The sequence below is a fragment of the Manis pentadactyla genome, chromosome 2, assembly GCF_030020395.1.
Source record: "Manis pentadactyla isolate mManPen7 chromosome 2, mManPen7.hap1, whole genome shotgun sequence".
Taxonomy (NCBI): Eukaryota; Metazoa; Chordata; class Mammalia; order Pholidota; family Manidae; genus Manis; species Manis pentadactyla.
Genome location: NC_080020.1, coordinates 153,652,708 through 153,662,851, shown reverse-complemented (window position 1 = coordinate 153,662,851; position 10,144 = coordinate 153,652,708). Strand labels below are relative to the sequence as shown.

Sequence of the window (10,144 nt, the reverse complement as noted above, 5' to 3'; positions counted from 1 at the left end):
TAGTGTTTTTCATCAAATTTTCATCAAACTGGGAAGTTATTAGCTATTATTTCTTCAAATATTTTTCTGTACCTTTCTCCTTCCTTTTCTTCTGGGACTCCCATTATGTGCATGTTGATATATTAGATGGTGTCCCACAAATCTCTGAGGCCTAGTTTATGTATTTTCATTATTTTTCCTTTATGTTCTTCAGACTGGGCAGTATCAACTGACATAACCTCAAACACTAATTCTTTCTCTGTTAGCTCAATCCTGCTGTTGTACACCTTTAATGGATTTTTCATTTCAGGTCAGTAATTGTACCTTTATACAATTATAAGATTTCTGTTTTTTTCTTTTTAATAATCCTTATCTATTCATATTCTTTTTTTTCTTTGCTCTCATACTTTCCTAATTTTTGAGATATGGTTTCTTTTGGTTCTTTGAACATATTTATAACTGATTTAAAGTCTTTGTTCAGTATGTCTAACATTTGTATTTCTCACGGACATTCTAGTGACTACCTTTTAGCCTGAGTCCCTTCCTATTTCTTTATGTGTCTCATGACTTTTTTTTTTAATTGGGCATTTTCATTAATATAAAATGGCGATTCTGGAAATCATATTTCCCTCTACCTCAGCATTTGTTGTTGCTTTTTGTTTGTTTAGAGACTCTCTTGGAATAATTCTGCAAAGTCTGTATTCTTTGTCATGTGTAGCCACAAGTTTTTGCTTGATTAGCTTAATGGTTTGCTAATGATTAGAAAAAGATATTCATAAATGCTGGAACCAGCATGTCTTTCTGTCTTTATGGAGGGGCTCTGTGTGAATATTAAGGCATATTTACAACTCCTGTCAACCTATCAAGGTCAGCCAGAAGTGAGAGACAATGGCCTTCTCAAGTCTTTCCTGGGCATGTGCACAGTTGTACACATGTGTGTGCCCTTTTACATTTCCAGAAATATATCAGATTATTCTAAAGTCTCTCCATGGACATCTATTTCTCATTACTTCCTTTTAAGTTATTTGCTCAGTCTCTTCTCAGCTCCAATTGCTGTCACCACCTTGGGCAATTTCTGTATTAAATAGTTGCTGCTGTTTGCTTTCACCAAATGTCCTGTGGATAGGACCATTTGCACAGAGTAAGCTCTGAGTCAGGTCAATTAAAGACCAGTCCTGTGAATGGAGCTTTTCCAGTAAGCTGCTAGACCAGTCAAATAGTGACAAGTCTCTGGAGAGAGTGCTTTTTGAGGGGCTCCAAATCATTTTTTCCCTCCAGTGGCTGCTAGGCTGTAGGTTTTCACAGTTACTATGGCGGCAGGGCCGTTGGTTTCCTTTATGTTATATTATAATATAAAGACATATATTATTTATATTATAATAAAGGCTAGTATATTTCTTAATGAAGGCATATAAATATATCATATTTAATAGTCCAAGAAGGTAGGTTAGTTCTAGTCCTCAAAATAACATTGCTTAGCTCTTATGACATATAGATTATCTAAATCAGCTCACTTTTTGTATGTAGATTATTTAAGCCCACATGTTTCTCAGAATACTGTGGAGGGCTTGCTATATTACAAATGACTTGTCCTCACTTTCAGAGTTTCTGAAACAGCAGGTCTGGCAGGGGGCCTGAGAATTTGCATTTCTGGCAAGTTCTGAGAGAATGTTATTGCTGCTGGTTGGAGAGCCCACATTCAGAGCTTCTAGAGTATGGGGATACTTTCCCACCAGCACACTTTCTTCTATCATGGACGCTTAGGGAACGTATAGCACCATATTTAGTGACAAACTTGGCTCCCTTTTCTCTTGATAATGTTCACTCTACATTGGAATTGGGGCCTCATTCCTTTGTACACTGAAAATGTGATTACTTTTTAAGATTATCCGAAATTACACAACAGTCAAGTGACAAATGTTTTTGGATGCCCCAACTTTATTCAGTGTTTGTTACTATGTTGAATGAATGAACTGTTGAAATTGGATGTTTAAGTGTTTGTGAATTTAAATTTGTTTCTTTTTTTAAAGCTAATAATAAAAAAACTCTCTTGGCTTGATGAAAGCTAGCATGGCCATAAAATGTATAGCCTGAAAACTTTTGTGAACAGCTATTTAGAGTGAAAGGAGATTTTGTTACTACGTTTGCTGATAAGAGGTATAAACTGGGGTCTTCCCTGGCAAACCAGGTATATTGGTCACCCTAATTTTAGAAAACATAAAAACAGTTTTGCATTCTTACAAGTTTGTTTGATTTTCTTGGTTTTAATTTTATACTAAGAGTAAAATTCTGTCATTTCTTTCCATTTGTCTGAAGAAATAATGAAGTTTTGTTAATTACTTACTAGAGAGGAGATAAAGTGTCAGAAAAGAAAATTTTAAAAAGTTTTATATTTGTTTATTTTTATTCCAGACTATTGTCTGCATTTAGTTTTTTGTGACTTGGGGAGACTCAGATCTAATTCAAAATGAGATCAGAGAATTCTTGTTTAATTTTCATTTCTAAAAGATTAATATCTTCTTTTCAAAGCAAATTATAAATGATTGCTTTTATACTTGGGGGATGTGAACTCTGAGAAGTGTTCTGGTTTTTTGAATTAAAATAGTTATCACAAGAAATTTTTAGGATAAATTATTTTTTCTGATAAAATTCGTATAAAATAAATGGTTATATTCAGTTCAGTATTTCCCCTTGCTCAAGCAGAAATATTAAGGTTAAAGTCATACTGAAGTGAAGTTTCTTTCAAAATTTCTGACTCTTCTATTTTCTCTCCCCATGGAAAAACAGAACTTTGGGGGAGAAGTGCAAGGAGCTGATTTTAAGTGAGTCTATAAATGTATGCAATGTCAGAACAGATCTGGAAGGATGTTAGCCGTGTCTTCTTTTTGCTTAGTTGCCTCTTCAAAGAGGATTTTAATTTGTGCTTGTTTCTGGGTTGCACCATGTCTCCTCAACGTCTCGCAGGGAACGCGTCCACCTGCACCCGGTCACTGCGCTCCTCCGGAACCGCCTTGTTGGCGATGTGTCAGGGCCTCAGAAGCCTCAGTGTCCGTGAGGCGAAAAGGCCGTTCACTTAGGTCCAGGAGTTCATGATTTCCTCCCAGGCGACTGTCACAGCTGACAGTGGGGTCTTCCGTGAGCCCTGGAGCACAAGCGCGAGCCCAGGGATCAGCGGCGGGGCAGGCGCACCTGAAGGATGGGGCGGTGCTGTCGGGTTGCAGGGCGCGCATGCGCGGCCAGGGGGCGGGGCCAGGGCGGGGCTGCGCGCGGCCTCCTGAGCAGCGGTGGCGGCGGCGGCGGCGGCGGCGGCGGCGAGGTTTGGGCTGCGGCTCCGGTGAAGGGTTCGCGGCCGGGGCGGGCGCCGCGGGCCGGGGCAGGAGGACCATTGCCCGGAGCTGGGTCGTAGCCCAGAACTCGCGACAAAGCGGCGTTGCTGCTGCTGCGGGGCTCGGGCGCGCGGCCCGCCGTGACCGAGGACGGCGGGGCAGCAGGGCGCGGGCGCCGCGGGCCGGAGCGCGCCAGGTAGGTGGGCCGGCCGGGCGGGTGCGGGACGCGGCGGCTGCGGGAAGCCGGGACATGGTTGCCCTCGGGCGGGGCGGGGCGGGGCGGGGCGAGGCGAGGCGAGGCGAGCATCCCGGTATCGGTGCGCCGGACGGGGACGGCGCCCGCGGTTGTCATGGAAATCGTACCGCTTAGGGGTTCACCTGCGGTTGCGGCTCTGGAGGGCTACCCACCCTGGCCGACCTCTGGCAAGATGAGGGCCTGGCTGTCTGGGCCTGAGGGGCCTGTGGAGCTGGGGCTGGGGGCGAGCAGCCGGGATGCGGGACGCGGCGAACCTAGGCCAGGTCTCGCGCCTGCCTGGAGCGTCCCCAGGGCTGGGTCTAGTGACTCCAGACGCCGAAGGCCTTGCCTGTGTTTCTGGTCTAAACATAACCGAGGAAAAACAAACATGCATCTCAGGAAATCTCTCCTCCAACCTCTCAACTATTCCCTTTTCTGCCGGCCCATAGCCCCGACAGTATTTCAGGCATCTTTGCATTTTATATTTTATATTTTTTTGGCGTTGCTAGTGAATTAATTGAGGCCTGAGAAATTTGCAAGGATCTGTGATGGGCTCTTGGAAAGCCAATCATGAACGTGTAGGCCATAGGAGACTGAAACGCTCAACATGTCAAAGGTAAATTTATGTCGTCGTGGGCGAAGGGAGCGGTGATGGGCTCGGTTTTCCCTTCCTCCTTGTTGCCTGTCCTCTGTCATTACATAATGATGTGTTCCTCCTGGCCTGAGTTCATCCATAATGACACATCATGAAAATATTCCTCTGGGTTAGAGGAAAGTATAGGCAGTGGTGAAGCCCGTGTAGTTGTCTTTGCTTTGCCACTGAATGGGTTTTGCACTGGGAGGCTGCTTAAGAGTAGAATGCCTTTAGGGCATCTAAACCCAGGGAATAGGGGATGGGGTGGCAGTTTGAATGCTGCCATGAAATTCTGCCTGGTTCATCTTGTTCACAGTGAGTGTGTGGACTGTGGGCAAACCAGTGGGGTTGGGGACATAACAAGCTGAAAAGGGGTGTGAATCTTGGATCTGTCACTTGCTAACTCTGTTTTTCAGTTCTCTCATTAAATGGCAAGAGCAGAACCCAGTTTGCCGAGTTTATTTTGGAATCTAGGTGCTGTTGGCATTAGTAAATGCATATAGAATAGCTATAGGTTGTCCTATAATTAAGTCTAATTTTTATTTGGTTGAAAACAGGCTTTCTTTAGTAGGGACTTTGTTTTTTTATCTAGGCTAGGGCCTTTGTTTTGGGGGTTCTTTCCTGAAATGTTTACTTCTGGAGGACTCCGTTCATTGGTCACTTTGAAGAAAGACGAATGGTGGTGCTCACGTGGCAAGATCTGTGTGACTGTTCTGCTGGAGGAGGTGTCAGAAGACCAGGATGCTGTCCCATGGGTGGCCTTGTGTGTGAACTGAGCCCCACAAGTCCTCCATCCCTGCAGTGTCTTGTAAACACGCCTCTGAAGGAATAAGCCAAAGTTCTTGGGAGGGCATGCCCTGAAGATGAGGCTTCCATGAAAGGATGCTGGATGGATGCGGAGAGACGGAGCTGTATTTCTCCTGTGCTTAGCAACAGAATTGGTTGTGCTTATTCTAGTAGCTGCTTTTCTTCTCTATTTTTCACTAGACTTGATCTGCTCTAGACTCAAGTTGAGGGTAGACATAACAGTTTATTCCATTGTTAGGGAAACAGTATTTGTCATATTGCTGTTAAACTGAATATTGGGATTAAAAAATCACTCTAAAGAAAGGATGAAATAAAATAATGTATGTGAGAGCTTGTTGTAAACTGAAAAGAATGCCTTAGAGAAGGGATGTGCATGACAGAGAAGACTATTGACCCTGCAAGGCCCTTTAGCCAGCTGCCTACTGGGAGCATCCTCCAGAGCCAGCAAATCTGCAAATGCACCTGGAGAGTGGAACAGAAAGGTGCAGGGGACCAGCTGACCCCCAATTCCTATAGCTTAACATCCCAGTAATCCAGTAAGACAGAGTGGAAGGGGAGGCTTTGAACCAAGACTGGTTCTGATTTATATGAAAAATTCCTTTGTAGCTTACGTATTCCAGAAAAGTCCCCATAGCATCATCAGCTACTTGTGGTATCAGGATGCCTGGGCTTCACCAAGGGAAAAGCAGCATAAATGTGCAACGAAGAGGGCTTGATTGTATTGGTGCTTCTTTGGTGGAACTTGGTTAAGGAACTTGAGAGATCCTTCATAACTGCTTTCTCCAGTGTCCTGAGACAGCCACTCTGTGATGAGAGCATATTGTAGGGAGACCAATGTTAACACCAGGGCAGGCTTGCTGCAATTTTTCTTAGAGCGTTTAAGGAGAATGCCAACATGAACCTACTCTCTCCTGGAATTTATCTATATCTGTATACACGTACACATCTTGCTTTCCTAACATTTAAAAAATATTATTTCTGATGTGCTGTAAAGTTGCAAGAATAATCCTGAGTTCCCAGATACCCTTTACCCAGATTCTCCCAATGTTGCCGTTTGCCACATTTGTTTTATCCTTCTCCTGGATTTGTGTGTGATTGCTTTTTTTCCTGAGCTGCTTAATGGAAAGTTGCAGACATGATGCCCTTTTACCTTTAAATACTTCATTGTATATTTCCTAAAAACAAGGATATTCTCTTAAATAAGAACAGCAGTACAAGTATTAAACATCAGGACATTAAGTGCTGGTACAACACTATCGTTTATCCTACAGGTCTTCCAATAATGTTCTTTTGAGCAACAGAAGATCTGAGATTATGCATTGTGCTAAGTTGTCCTATCTCTTTAGTCTCCTTTTATCTGGAATAGTTCCTGAGTATGTAATCACATTGACATTTTTGAAGACAGCTTCCTGTTTTTTGGATAATGTCCCTTAGTATGGGTTTACCTGAGGTTTCCTCATGATTAGACTGAGATTATGGCCTTTTGGCAGGCGTAGCACAGGGGCGATGCTGCAGCTGGCTTAGTGTGTCCTATCAGGAGGAAGCATGTGCTTTGATCAGTCCCATTCACTGTTCTCCTTTACTTTGATCACTTGATGAAGGTGGTGTCTGCCAAATCTCCCTACAGAAAGGTTATCATTTTTCCCTTCGTAATTAATATGTATCTAATAGCAAGCTAACCTGAGATTATGTAAATATACTGTTATTCTTCATACTTTCACCCCCTCGTTCAAAATCCATTGATGATTCTTATCTGAGTCAGTTACTCTGACAGTTGGTTAGTGATTTTGCAATTCCATATTTCTTTCTACACTTATAAAGTGGGTTTGTACAGAAAGGAAGAACTTTTCTTTCTCCCCTATTTATTCTTTTATTTGCATCTCTGCACTCATGAATTCCTGCTTGATGCAATTGATGCAATATTGTCTGTTACTCTCATTTTTCATTTTGTTGCTTAAATCGTCCCAGACTTGGCCTGCAGAAGCCCCTTCAAGCTGGCTCTTAGGTCCTTATGACATGTCCTCATCATTCTTTGAGAACTTTTAAACTTTTTGGCAGAAAACCTTCAAGACTCCACTTGTGCTTGGCAACCCTGGAATCAGCCATTTCTCCAGAGAGAATAGTATTTAAAAACAAGATCTGGGTGCTAGGTGTGTTCATTGCATCTGAGGTGTTGCTACTTCAAGGACTTCTGTAGACAAATGCTGTCACTGTAAATGTAAATGTAGACAGACACATACTACAAAATTTTCTTTGGTTTGATTTTTAACGTTAATGCTATGTTCTGGAGATCTATTGCACTGACATGAAATGTTTGTCTTTTTTTTGGTCTGTGTTCCAGAGTGTGGGTGTACCATAATTTATTTAACCATTTGTCGATGGACATTTAGGATGTTTTCAGTTTTCTGCTCTAAAAATAGTGGAGAGTCTGTGAGCCACGTCATTGTTAATACTTTCAAATAATTCAGTCTTCTAGATCCCTAGAAGTAGAATTTCTGTGTCAGAAAGTAATTTTAAATGGAGAGCTTTACCAAATTGCCCCTCACTTTCAAGAAGCTTTGTCATTTTGTACTTCTTCCATTAGTGTGTGAAATGGCTTGTTTCCCTTTAATTTGCCCAACACTGAAGAATATAAATCTATTAATTTTTGCCAACATAATGGATAAAGAAGAATTATTTTGACTACATTCCCCAAATTACCAAAAATAGTGAAAGCCTCTCTTTCTATTTTATATTTTAGCTTCTGTGAATTACCTGTTCATATCCTTTGCTCATTTTTTTTCTCATTAGGTGGTTTTTCTTTATCTTACTGGATTGTGGAAGTTACTGTAACTTTGGACTTTATTCTTGGCAGACTTAGAAGTTTCCTTTAAGCGTGATGTGTTTTTCATCCTAAGGGAGAAGGAAACTAACATTTTCTGAGCACCCCTTACATATCAGGTGCTTTGCCAAGTGTCCATGTGCATCCTCTTCTAGGTCCTGGGAGGAGACGAGGCGGTACATGGTTAAGGCACCCTCTAAGAGTGGTTGCAACAGGTTGAACAGGGATTCAAACCCATATCTGTCTGGATCTAGTACCCTTTCCATTAAATCACATAGCTTCTGTCACAGGATTTGTAAATAAATACTTTACTTGCTGTAACAATGTAGCGATGAAAATTAATTACCTGGAGTCCCCACTATCAACAATTTAATTGTATTTAAGGAACATCGAAACTCAGTCCTGTTTATTGAGCATACACATCTTTCAAAACCATTTATTTTATTCCTGGAACTGTTGTTGCCTCTCAAGCCAAACTCCCTGTGAGCCTCCAACTAGCTGTGTGACTTTGGGCAAGTAGCTTGATCTTTCTGTGCCTTGGTTTTCTCATCTGCAAAACGGGGCTAGTGGTAGTTGCAACCCTGGAGGCTTGTTGGGGAGTCAGATGAGTCCCACTGAGTGCTTGGAATGGCACCTGAAGCCTTCTAAGCCCTCAGGAATGTGGACCTTTACTGTGAGTAGACTATAGAGCACGTTCAGGCAGGTGAAATTCAAGCAGCATTTTCTCTGGGTTTAATCTCTTCACCTTCCCTACCTGGCTGGGAAATGGGAAGCCAGGGCCTTGGGGCCATGTGTGCTTGTCTCGTCTGTATGGTCTCTACACCACTTGCTCATGCCCAGTATGCGCCTGGCAGCCAGCCCAGCTGGCCCTTAGTGTGTGCTCATTCACTAACCTGGGGCAGGTGAGATACTGCAGACCTTTCAATAGGGAGTCTGTTCTGTGAGATTGACTTGGTGAAGGCCTCAGAAGCAGGAAGTGTCCAGTGGGGAAGGGTCATACTGTGGTGTTAAAAATGAGGTGTCCATTTTCTGGAATAGGGTCAGGAAAAGAGGGGTGTGGATAAAGTGAAGGTTCCTGTGGCCAGGATTCTCAGCTGGCCCTGGTTGGCTAGCTCACTACACACGTGTGGTCAGTGCATCATTATTGACTGTATATAAAGAGCCCTGCCCAGTGCCCTGGGTGACACGGTGGCACAGCTGCAAGGTTGCAGGAGAACAGAGCAGAGGCTGGAGTGGTGGCAGTGCTGAGGACAGAGGCCCAGAGGATGGCTGTGCGGGCAGAGAGGCCCAGAGGCAGAGACCGGCTTGCTGCATGCAGACTTGCTCTGAGCAGGCGGGATTCTAGTGATTGACCTGCTGCTGTGGAAATAAAGTTGGGTATAAACCCTTTCACCCCAAGAACGTTGTATTATCATTTCTTTGGTCACATTGAATCCATAGTGAACTTGCCCGGAGCTGAAACCTATTGCCAAGACAAGGGGTGTCCTCTCGTCCTCAGGAGGAGGGGAGGGGGCCTCTCGAGGAGGAAAGCATCCAGTGACTCGCAGCCTCCATCCTGGGGCTCTTTCAGTGCCGTTCCCTCACACACCTGGGACTTCTCCTTGCCTTGGGTTCCTCTGGTGCCCCTCCTGTGCACTTACTGGGCAGGTCTCTTGAAAATCCCCTGCCTCTCTTCCTCTCCCAGCCCCCACGCCTCCACATAGCTCTCTGACAGCTGATATCAGCTGCTGCCGGATAAAATTAATTCTCTCTAGGATGTGGAGCTCCTTTCTTTCCCTGTCCTGTGTTGCTTGCATTTCATTTGGTGCATTCTCTACCCCCATTAATTAGAATTTTTGAGGATGACCTAGGTTTACAAATTCTGGAAGTGTGAAGAAAATATTCTTAGGTAGGTGTGTGTTCTGGGGAACAGGGTCCTATTAGGAAACAGGGATGCCTAGCTCGAGTCTCCTTGGCTTGTGGGGTGTGTCAGTGGGCATGCTTTTGGCTGCTAAGTAAACAGCAAGGACTTTTACTGTCTCACGGAACTGGAGTCCTACTCTATCAACAGTTTCATAATTTCAGCAAGGACCTAGGTTCTCCTCTCTCCAGCCATCACTGCTGGTTTCATCCCAGGGTCATTCTCTTCATGACTGTGGGATGGTCCTTGGGGTTGGTGGGACTGTGGATTTCCCTGCTCCATCCCTGTCAGGAGCAACGAAGGAGCCACGCCAGCCAGTCCCCACTGTGCCTACCAGCCCTTCCTCTGGTCTATGGGAGCAGTTAGGGTCATGTGGCTTCCCTGGGACTCGAACATGAGGCTGTGAGGGTTTGTGTGTTGACTGGATTAGCTGTGTTCCTCC

The 10,144-nt window shown here is 44.0% G+C and overlaps 1 protein-coding gene across 14 annotated transcripts in view; it reads left to right on the top strand.

Annotated features, from left to right (window-relative positions):
- The first annotated feature begins 3,242 nt into the window (after positions 1-3,242).
- The window catches only part of INPP4A (inositol polyphosphate-4-phosphatase type I A), a 189,183-nt gene continuing 182,281 nt past the window's right edge, over positions 3,243-10,144 (top strand). For all 14 annotated transcript variants that reach the window (XM_057496956.1, XM_036879966.2, XM_036879963.2 and 11 more), the window contains exon 1: positions 3,243-3,501. The gene's annotated coding sequence lies outside the window, so the exon portion shown is untranslated. The remainder of the gene's footprint in view (positions 3,502-10,144) is intronic.